Source organism: Mesoplodon bidens (genome assembly GCF_964165515.1).
Source record: "Mesoplodon bidens genome assembly, chromosome: 7".
In the NCBI taxonomy this organism is placed as follows: Eukaryota; Metazoa; Chordata; class Mammalia; order Artiodactyla; family Ziphiidae; genus Mesoplodon; species Mesoplodon bidens.
Window position 1 is genome coordinate 30,191,189 of NC_138164.1, and position 11,554 is coordinate 30,202,742.

Genomic DNA, 11,554 nt, shown 5'->3' on the forward strand with positions numbered 1-11,554 from the left:
ATTGCTGAGCCTGACTGGGATCATAATAATGGAGGTATGCCACTCCAGTATAGGAAGTGTATGATAGGAAACATAGGAAGTTTATCTTAGAGGGTCTTCGAAAGGGAGTACCCAGGCAAAATAGCTTAAACAAAATTCAGGAGATACACCAAAACCCGTCAGAGTTTCTAGAAAGAATTTATCAAACTTATAGGTGGTAAACTGATGAAGACCCTGAGGTCCCCGAAAATATGAGAATGGTAAACATGAACTTCACTGGGCAAACTACCCCAGATAGAAGAAGAAAATTACAAAAGTTAGATGGTGCATTTGGAATGAACCCTTCTCAATTGGTAGATGTTGCTTTTAAAGGGTTCAACAACAGAAAACAGTGACAGGAGGGAATGCAAGACGGAACACAGCTTTTCTGGCAGCAGCACTGGAGTCCCGGAAGGCAAGTAACTTGAAGAGAGGTAAGCCACCATTGGGGAGAGAACAATGCACTTACTGTAAAGAGGAAGGGCATTGGAAAAAAGATTGCCCTGGGCTAAAGAATAAGAAAGAAGACAATAAAGGAGACAGGAGCCTCTCACATCGTACAAAGGGAGCAACACTCTGATGATGAAGAGGCCCGGGGCTCCCTTCGACTTGAGGCGTCCAATTCCAATTTCCCCAGGAGCCCCAGGTAACTCTGACACTGGGGAACAAGTTGATTGACTTTCTGATAGATACAGGTGCAACATATTCTGTGGTAAACACCAAGGTGGCACAGAAAACATCTCAATCCAACTCGGTCACGAGAGTTTCTGGAGAAGTAAAAAATCGTTCTTTCCTACAATCTCTAAAATGCCAATTAGGGGACCTCACCCTGAAACAGTTTCTTATATGTTCCAGCGTGTCCAAATCCTCTTTTGGGTTGAGATCTCCTTTGTATATTAAATGCTCAAGTAACTTTTTCGCCAGGACAGCTTGACATCAGGGTCCCACCAGAGCATGCTGTAAGACTACAGATAGCACTCATGGACACCCCAGAAAAGGAGACACAGCCCTTTCCCCTCCGAGGTCTATGAAAAGGTAAGGCAGAAGTGTTGGTCTGATGGCACCCCAGAGAAGGCCAATACTAATCCCGTTAAAAAGGGGACGCTTGGACACCTAATCTAGAACAATAACCCCTGAGGCAAGAGGCCCAAAAGGAATTCAGCCAATTCTTGAAAAGTTTTTGAAAACAGAACTGATTAAACCTTGCAGATTCCCCTATCCCCCGGTCAAAAAGCCAAACTCAACAGAGTATCACTTTGTCCAAGACTTGAGGGCCATTAATGAAATAGTCTAAGATTTGCACCCTGTGGTAACTAATCCATACACTCTACTTACAACTATTCCAATAGAATACAGCTGGCTCTCAGTTTTGGACTTGAAGGATGCTTTTTCTGCATTCCTATTGCAGAAGAATCACAGCAGCTGTTTGCTTTTGAATGGCAGGATCCAGAAACACAGGTAGTCCAACAGTTATTATTGGATAGCCCTGCCTCAAGGATTTAAGAATTCCCCTACCTTGTTTGGGGAGACGTTGGCCAGGGACCTTAGAAACTTAATATTGGATGAAAGACTCTTATTCCAATATATGGACGATCTGCTCATCGCAAGCCCTACATATGATAAGTGTCTACAAAATACCATAAGAACCCTGAACTATTTGGTAATTGTGGATATAAGTTCTCCCAGAAAAAGGCCCAAGTATGTAAGCAACAGGTCACGTATCTGGGTTTTGTCATTTCCCAAGGAGAGTGGGGTCTTTTGCCTGATAGAAAACAGGCAATTGCAGGCTTTGGAACACCCAGGACTTGCAGACAACTGAAGAGGTTTCTGGGATTGGCAGGGTTCTGTCGGATCTGGATCCCAAACTATGGGCTCATAGTAAAGTCCCTCTATGAGGCTTTAAAGGGACATGATTTTGAGCCCCTTACTTGGACTACAAGTTTATTGAAATAATAAAAACAAAGTTAGTCTCAGCCCTGGCTTTAGGACTACCAGACTTACAAAAACCTTTCAAATTATATGTCTATGAGAGACAAGGCATAAGTCTTGGGGTGTAAATTCAAACTCTGGGAAATATCCCTCGACCCTTTGCCTACTTCTCAAAAATAACTAGAACAGACTGCTAAGGGATGGTCAACTTGCCTTCAAGCTGTAGCAGCTAATTGTGACATACTTCTGGAAGCTGGTAAGTTTACCTCGGGGCAACCCACCACAGTGTATGTCCCTCACCATGTCCTTTCTTTACTGGAACAAAAAGGGGGCTATTGGCTAACTTCTGGGAGAATGGGAAAGTACCAAGCCATTCTCTTAGACAATCCCAATGCAAGACTCCAGGTCTCTTCAACCCTAAATCCAGCCACATTGCTCCCAACTGATGCTGCACAATCCCCAGAGCACAACTGCCTACATGTCATCGAGCTAGTGTACTCTAGCAGACCGGATTTAACGGACCAATCCTTGGCTGAGCCAGATATGGAACTGTTCACTGATGGAAGCAGCTTCATGGACCAAGGTAGGTGATGTACTGAGTATGTGGTGGTAACCCTTAGAAAGATTGTTGAAGCAAAAGCTCTGCCCCCAGGGAGTTCAGCTCAGAAAGCAGAAATCATTGCTCTGACAAGAGCCTTACTACTCACTGAAGGCAAGTGAGTAAATATATACACAGACTCTCACTATGTATTCTCCATGGTGCATGCCCACAGGGCAATCTGGAAAGAAAGGGGACTCCTCACCTCAAAACATAGACATAAAACATGCTTCTGAAATCCTATCACTGTTAGAAACAGTCTATAAGCCCCCCCAAGTGGCCGTAATGCACTGCCCAGGCCACCAAAAGGGCGAAACTCATATAATAAAAGGCAACCAGTTAGCTAACCAAGCTGTAAAGAAAGCAGCAAAGGAAGGGGATTATCAAGTCAGGAAAGGGTCACTTCTCCCACAGATTGACCTGTCAAAATACCAGCCAGTGTTTTCAGGAAAGGACAAGGAGAGGGCCAAAGAGTAGGGATTCCCTCTTGATCACAACTCATCTGGCTGGAAATGTAGTGCACAAGGAATTGTTTTGATTCCTGAGGCACTCTTGGACACTGTGCTGCAGCACATTCATAATAGTACCCATTACGGGAGAGATGCCACCTTATAATGGATTCCAAAATATATAACAGGTCCTAACTTACAAAGGGCCATCCAGTGGGTCACTCAAAATTGCATGCTTTGGGGCTTCCCTGGTGGCGCAGTGGTTGAGAGTCCGCCTGCCAATGCAGGGGACACGGGTTTGTGCCCTGGTCCGGGAGGATCCCACATGCTGTGGAGCGACTGGGCCCATGAGCCATGGCTGCTGAGCCTGCGCATCCGGAGCTTGTGCTCCGCAATGGGAGAGGCCACAACAGTGAGAGGCCCGCATACCGCAAAAAAAAAAAAAAATTGCATGCTTTGTGCTAAAAATAACCCAAAGACTGCTATCAGACTTCCCCAGATGAGGACTCAACACAGAGGAACCTACCTCACTGAGGACTGGCAAATAGACTTTACTCAAATGCCTCGAGCCACAGGAAATTTCAGACACCCGCTAGTATTTGTGGACACTTTCAGGATGGGTAGAGGCATATCCCACCAGGACAGAAAAAGCATCTGAAGTAGTTAGAGTCCTCCTTAAGGAAATTATCCCCCGATTTGGACTGCCTAACTCCCTTCAAAGTGATAATGGGCCTGCTTTTGTCTCTAGCATAACCTAACAAGTGTCTAAAGCACTGCAAATTAAATGGAAGCTACATTCATCCTAGAGACCATAATCAATGGGAAAAGCTGAGAAAATGAATTATACATTAAAAAGGAGCATTGCTAAAATAAGTCGAGGCTACTTTAACTTGGGATAAGGCTTTGCCAGTTGCCCTGCTATGGATCAGAGTGGCTCCCAGAAGAGGCTTAAATTTAGCCCCTTTGAAATATTGTATGGTAGGCCATTCCAGGTGTCTGCTCAGGTGGGAGAATCTATTGATATAAATGCTCTGAAAGATCTAGCAGTTGCCAATTGTTTAAACTCTGGGCACTATACTAACCTTTGTTCATGAGTTTGCTTCCAGCAGGTCTGGCTATCCAACTAAGGTAGCCTTATATCCTTTCTGGCCTAGAGACTGAGTTCTCCTTAAAACCTGGAAATAGCAAGGGCCTGAACACAAGCTGACTGCAAGGTGGACAGGACCACACGTGATATTATTTACCACACACTCATCTGTCAAGTTAGCTGGAGTAAAGCCATGGATTCATCACACTTAGGTTAAAGCAGCACCACTGTCATCAGAAAATGACATAACTCCTGAGAGGCCTAGAGAGCAATGGGTTTGTGAACCCTTAGAAGGGTTAAGGTTGCTCTTCAAAAAGAATAAGTATTCAGGTGAAAATTTCATTGTAGAAGTAATTTCATCAGATTCAAATAGTTGTAGATAAAGAGAATTGTATTGGTTACTAAAAATTTTAAGGAGTATTCCCAACCCAAAGCTGATCAATTTCATTTCACAATCACTCCCTCATTGCCCCTGTTCAGCAGGAAGTATCCAGAAAGTTCATTGCCTCCTTTCCCACAAGACCATGGAATGGACATTGACAGTGGGTAATAGTAATACTGGCGGGGCAGGCATGAGCTGTAGCAGCCCTGCTCAGCCATTGGTTGGTGCCACAGTGGGCCTCTCCCCGAAGTGAGCGACCATCAATGAGCCACAGGTAGTGGTCCCACTCAGCCACTGACAGGCACCGCAGTGGGCCCCGCCCCCAAGCAAGTAACTATCAATGAGCAACCGCTAGTGGTCCTGCTCAGCCATTGGTCAATGCAACAGTTGGCCCTCCCCCTCCCCCTCTTCTGTATAAAAGGAGCCCTAATTCAGCCTGAGGTAAGATGGTTTTTTGAAGATGCTAGTCTGCCATCTTCTCAGTCTGCTAGCTTTCCAATCAAAATCATTATTCCTTGTTCCAACAACTTGTCTCCTGATTTATTGGCCTGTCGTGTGGCAAGCAGAACGAGCTTGGGCCCAGTAACAATGGGAGTGAGGAGCTCCGCAACCAAGAATGCTCATGGAAGGAAGCCCAGAGCACCACAGAAGCAAAGTGCTATTGTTGAGTGATGTGCAAAGTGTGAGGCCGCCATTGCAGCCTTTCTCCCCATGCACCAACCCCTGCCTCCACAGGCACTAGGTAGGGCTCCTGCTGGAGTAGGCTCACACCCCCCTGGCCAACACCTCCTCTACCCCCTCCCCACCTGGGCTGCCCGCTTCCCCCAGATTGCTGCCCTGGCACCCTCCCACCTGATGGACTGGCAGCCTTGGGAGCAGATGCAGAGGTGGGGCTGAAACCACAGTTGAGCCCCAGGGACTGTGTGACTAAGGAAGAAGAGCTGAAATCTCTCCTCACAGATGAGCAAACTGAGGAGTTACACCTCTGCTGACGGCTTCATAAATACAGTGCCTGGGGGACACCCAGACAAGTGCTCCCGCAGCTGAGATGGGTGTGGCTTTAACAGCTGTGGGCTTTGTGGGCATGTACATGCAGGGGTTGGGCCAGTCCAGAGTCTGAGCTGCCTGCACAGCTTGGCTAAGAAACAGATCTGGGGGCCTCTAGGCCAACAACTAGGGAGCAGGCCCCACCCCAAGACAGGGCAGTGACAACCACAGAGCAAAGGGAAGGCCCCACTCAATATCCAGTGCAGGCTCTGGTCACCACATCACTTACACCCCCTATCAAAGGGGTAATGGCCAGCATACACTGAGGAAGGAGGGTAAAAAAGTGAAGTGAAGTAAAAAATAAAGTAAAATTAAAAAAAAAAAAACCACACAGGGTACACAGGGGCATTTCCACATAAAAATAGCCCTCCCAAACAGTCTGAGGGTCTGGCATTGGGAGGAAGAACCCCCAGAGCATTTAGCCTTGAAGGCCAGTGGGGCTTGAGTGCAGGAACCCCACAGGGCTGCGAGAAACAGAGACTCCACTCTTGGAGGGCACACACAAAGTCTCACATGCACTGGGACCCAGCACAAAGCAGTCCCTCCATAGGAACCTAGGCTAGACCTACCAACAGGTCTTGGAGGGTCTCCTGGGGAGGTGGGGGTTGGTTGTAGCTCACTGTGGGGGCAAGAACACTGGTAGCAGAGGCCCCAGGGAATATTAATTGGCATGAGCTCTCCCAGAGGTCCCCATTTCAGCACCAAGACCCAGCCCCACCAAACAGCCTACAGGCTCCAGTGCTGGAACACCTCAAGCCAAACAACCAGCAAGACAGAAACACACCCCCACCCATCAGCAGACAGGCTGCCTAAAGTTGGACTACGCTCACAGCCACCCCAAAACACACTCCTTGACACAGCCCTGCCCACCAGAGGGACAAGACCCAGCTCCACCCACCAGAGGGCAGGCACCAGTCCCTCCCACCAGGAAGCCTGCACATGCCTCTGGACCAACCCCAACCAGGGGACAGACATCAGAAGCAAGAGGAAATACAATCCTGCAGCCTGCAGAAAGGAGACCACAAACACAGTAAGTTAGACAAAATGAGACAACAGAGAAGGAGCAAGATAAAAACTTACAAGAACAACTAAATGAAGAGGAGATAGGCAATCTACCTGAAAAAGAATTCAGAGTAATGATAGTAAAGATGATTCAAAATCTTAGGGGGAAAATGGAGGCATGGACCAAGAAGATACAAGAAATGTTTAACAAAGAGAAGATTTAAAGAATAAACAGAGATGAACAACACAATAACTGAAACAAAAATACATTAGAAGGAATCAACAGCATAATAACTGAGGCAGAAGAATGAATAAGTGAGCTGGAAAACAAGATGGTGGAAATCACTGCCACAGAATAGAATAAAGAAAAAAGAATGAAAAGAAATGAGGACAGTCTCAGAGACCTCTGGGACAGCATTAAACACACCAACATTCACATTATAGAGGTCCCAGAAGAAGAAGAGAAAGAGAAAGGGCCTGAGAAAAATATTTGAAGAGACTGTAGTCGAAAATTTCCCTAACATGGGAAAGAAAATAGTCACCCAAGTCCATGAAGCACAGAGTCCCAGACAGATAAACCCAAGGAGGAACATGCCGAGACACATATCTCTGGCAACCTGCATCATTTCACTGAGCCTAAATTTCCACATTTACAAAAAAAGGGATAACAAGTCTCTTAAGGTATTAAGGATTAAATAAGGCAATAAATAAACCTAACAAAGATCTGACATTTCATCTATTTGTTCAACATAATGAATCCCATTATGACACTGATTATTATCATTAGAAGGGCAAAAAGGGACTTATCCAGCAAGAGGTTAAATCCTACTCTCTGATCTAGGTACATAAGAGGATTCAGCAAGTGGATAATATATTAATTACATTACCATTTACTTATACTTTATGCAGTATTTTTACTGAATGTGAAAATATATTTTTATACATCATTAAAACTGACTAGCTGAATAAAGCCAAACAAGATAAACTCTCAAACACAACTCAAATAGAAAGTTAATTTTTATGCTGGATGGTAGCACATGAAATTTTCAAAAATATTAATACAGCTTAGTTGGCAATTTGCCTAAAAAGGACAAGCTAAGGAGTCAAGTAGACCTGTGTTCAAACTTTATTTTGCAGTTGTTGAAAGGTGCATGGTCCGGCCCTCAAGATGGCTGTTCTCTTGCTCTCTGTACATCCCCTACTCAACCAGTGCCTGCCTCACCTACACCCTACTCACCTTACTGACCTTACCTACTTGCAGTATGTCCCAGCTAATGATTGTTCTGACTTTAGATCAGAACATCTCCACTAAGATAGCTTATCAAAGGGGCAGTGAGGGGCATTGCTCTCTGCTGTTTTCCCTGGTAACTGAAGAGCCAACCTGACATCAATTCCCCTTATAACTGGTACCTGATGCCATGTCCTGCCCCCTTCTACCAGACAGTGAAATGTCACTCCAGGGGGACCTTACTTCAGACATGGAAAATCCCCTTATCCATTAAACCAGTGGTCCCCAACCTTTTTGGCACCAGGGACCAGTTTCATGGAAGACACTTTTTCCATGGAGCAAGGGTGGGGGGAGGGACTGTTTCGGGATGATTCAAGCACATTTATTGTGTACTTTATTTCTATTATTACATTGTAATATATAGTAATTCTGCACCATAATGCAGAATCAGTGGGAGCCCTGAGCTTGTTTTCACTTGGCACTCACTGATAGGGCTTTGATATGAGTCTGCAAGCAACTGATTTATTATGGTCTGTGTGCAAACCTCTCTAATGATGATCTGCATCTGCAGCCACTCCCCAGCGCTAGCATCACCACCTCAGATCATCAGGCATTAGATTATCATGTGGAGCGCACAACCTAGATCCCTTGCATGCTCAATTCACAGTAGGGTTCGAGCTCCTATGAGAATCTAGTGCTGCCACTGATCTGACAGGATGTGGAGCTCAGGCGGTAATGCAAGCGATGGGGAGCGGCTGTAAATACAGATGAAACTTCGGTACTCACCTCTCACCTCCTGTTGTGTGGCCCAGTTCCTAATGGACCACAGAGCAGTACCAGTCTGTGGCCTGGGGGTTCGGGACCCCTGCATTAAACCACTGATGTCTCTGTCACTGACTTTGGGCTCTTTCTTCGGTCTTCGTCTACAGGTGGGGCAAGTACAGGGCTTGCAGGCCTGCAGGGTACAGCCAAACAAAAGGATTACAGCTAACGTGCTTTGAATTATTTAGCACCTTGTATTAGTTTGCTAGGGCTGCCATACAAAGTACCAAGTCTGGGTGGCTTAAACGACAGAAATTTATTTTTTCACAGTTCTGGTGGCTGAAGTCCGAAATCAAGATGTTGGAAGATGTGGTTTCTTTCGAAGCTTTTTACCTTGGCTTTTTTTCCCCCAAAGATATTTTTTAATTCATTAATCAATTATTTTTATTTTTGGCTATGTTGGGTCTTCATTGCTGCGTGCAATCTTTCTCTAGTTGCCGCAAATGGGGGCTACTCTTCAATGCTGTGCGTGGGCTTCTCATTGTGGTGGCTTCTCGTTGCAGAGCATGGGTGGCTCTAGGCACGCGGGCTTCAGTAGTTGTGGCACGCTGGCTCAGTAGTTGTGGCTTGCAGGCTCTAGAGCACAGGCTCAGTAGTTGTGGTGCACAGGCTTAGCTGCTCTGCGGTACGTGGGATGTTCCCAGACCAGGGATCGAACCCATAACCCCTGCGTCAGCAGGCAGATTCTTAACCACTGCGCCACCAGTGAAGTCCTTACCTTGGCTTGCTGATGACCGTCTTCCTCAGGTATCTTCACATGGTCCACTGCCTGGGTATGTGTGTGCCCTAATCTCTTCTTTTTATTTTTATTTATTTTTTTTATTAGTTTCTGCTTTATAACAAAGTGAATCAGTCATACATATACATCTGTTCCCACATCCCTTCCCTCATGCATCTCCCTCCCTCCCACCCTCCCCATCCCACCCCTCCAGGCGGTCACAAAGCACCAAGCTGATCTCCCTGTGCTCTGCGGCTGCTTCCCACTATCTATCTACCTTACGTTTGGTAGTGTATATATGTCCATGCCTCTCTTTCGCTTTGTCACACCTTACCCTTCCCCCTTCCCCCTCCCCATATCCTCAAGTCCATTCTCAAGTAGGTCTGTCTTTATTCCCGTTTTACCCCTAGGTTCTTCATGACATTTTTTTTTTTAATTCCGTATATATGTTAGCATACGGTATTTGTCTTTCTCTTTCTTACTTCACTCTGTATGACAGACTCTAGGTCTATCCACCTCATTACAAATAGCTCAGTTTCGTTTCTTTTTATGGCTAATATTCCATTGTATATATGTGCCACATCTTCTTTATCCATTCATCCGATGATGGACACTTAGGTTGCTTCCATCTCCGGGCTATTGTGAATAGAGCTGCAATGAACATTTTGGTACATGTCTCTTTTTGAATTCTGGTTTTCTCAGGGTATATGCCTAGTAGTGGGATTGCTGGGTCATATGGTAGTTCTATTTTTAGTTTTTTAAGGAACCTCCATACTGTTCTCCATAGTGGCTGTACCAATTCACATTCCCACCAGCAGTGCAAGAGTGTTCCCTTTTCTCCACACCCTCTCCAGCATTTATTGTTTCTAGATTTCTTGATGATGGCCATTCTGACTGGTGCGAGATGATATCTCATTGTAGTTTTGATTTGCATTTCTCTAATGATTAATGATGTTGAGCATTCTTTCATGTGTTTGTTGGCAGTCTGTATATCTTCTTTGGAGAAATGCCTATTTAAGTCTTCTGCCCATTTTTGGATTGCCTTGTTTGTTTTTTTGCTATTGAGCTGCATGAGCTGTTTATAAATTTTGGAGATTAATCCTTTGTCAGTTGCTTCATTTGCAAATATTTTCTCCCATTCTGAGGGTTGTCTTTTGGTCTTGTTTATGGTTTCCTTTGCTGTGCAAAAGCTTTGAAGTTTCATTAGGTCCCCTAATCTCTTCTTATAAGGATACCAGTCATACAGTACTGGATTAGGGCTCACATGGTCTCATTTTACCTTAATTACCTCTTTAAATGCCCAATCTTGAAATACAGTCACATTTTGGGATACTCAGGATTAGGACTTTAACATACAAATTTGGGGGACACAATTCAGCTCACAACACATCTTAATTATTAGAAGAATCTAGTAGCCCTGTGCCTGGTACACGGTGAATCCTCAATATATAGGTTTTATTAAAGACCAGTGTCAAAAATGATTTGATTCCCTCTATGATGGCAGGGAGAAACTTTCTCTCACTGACGTAAGGTCTTGCACCGAGACATATGCATTTGGACTTAAATAAGTGCATCAACACATCAGGATGGAAACAAAGGCAGGAGTACGGCTGGTGGGCCCCAGACTCTCACAAGCACACCTGCTCCTGGCTTTGACACACCCCCCCCCCAATCAGCCAGGACCTCTCCTGCATCACGGAAAACTTGCTGTAGCTCCGTGACAGACACAGAGCCTCAGGTTTCTTATAGGGCCAGGCCTGGGCCCATGCAAGTTTCGTGGAGCCTGCAGGGCAGCTCTCTGCCCAGCAGAGGACTCGGGCTTTCTGGGGACCCAGGCCCAGGCCCAAAGTGGTGAGCGTCCCACAAGTCACAGAAGAAAGGGGCCGTGCTGCAGCCAGGGTGGCACAGGACCCACCCCCATGGCCCTTGGGATGCATGCCAGGGCCCTGTGGATACTGTTTTCTATAGAACTCCTGCCTATTTTTATTTAACCGGCATTAAAGAGCACCTATGCTCTGTGGCAAAAAAAAAAAAAAAAAAGGATAAATTTTCCTTCTTCCTACTATATTCTCTATTTAAAGGGATCTAAAGGAGTTTTGGGATAAGAAGAGTTTTTAATATTAGACCTCCTTTCCACCTGGCCTCAGAAGTCTGCCATAGACCCAGACCTGGGAAAGGTCAAATATGACTGGACCCCAAAAAAGATACTTACCATTGCCTATATTCCACCTCCTCATCCCACCAACACCTATTCAACAACAAAATGATAAAACT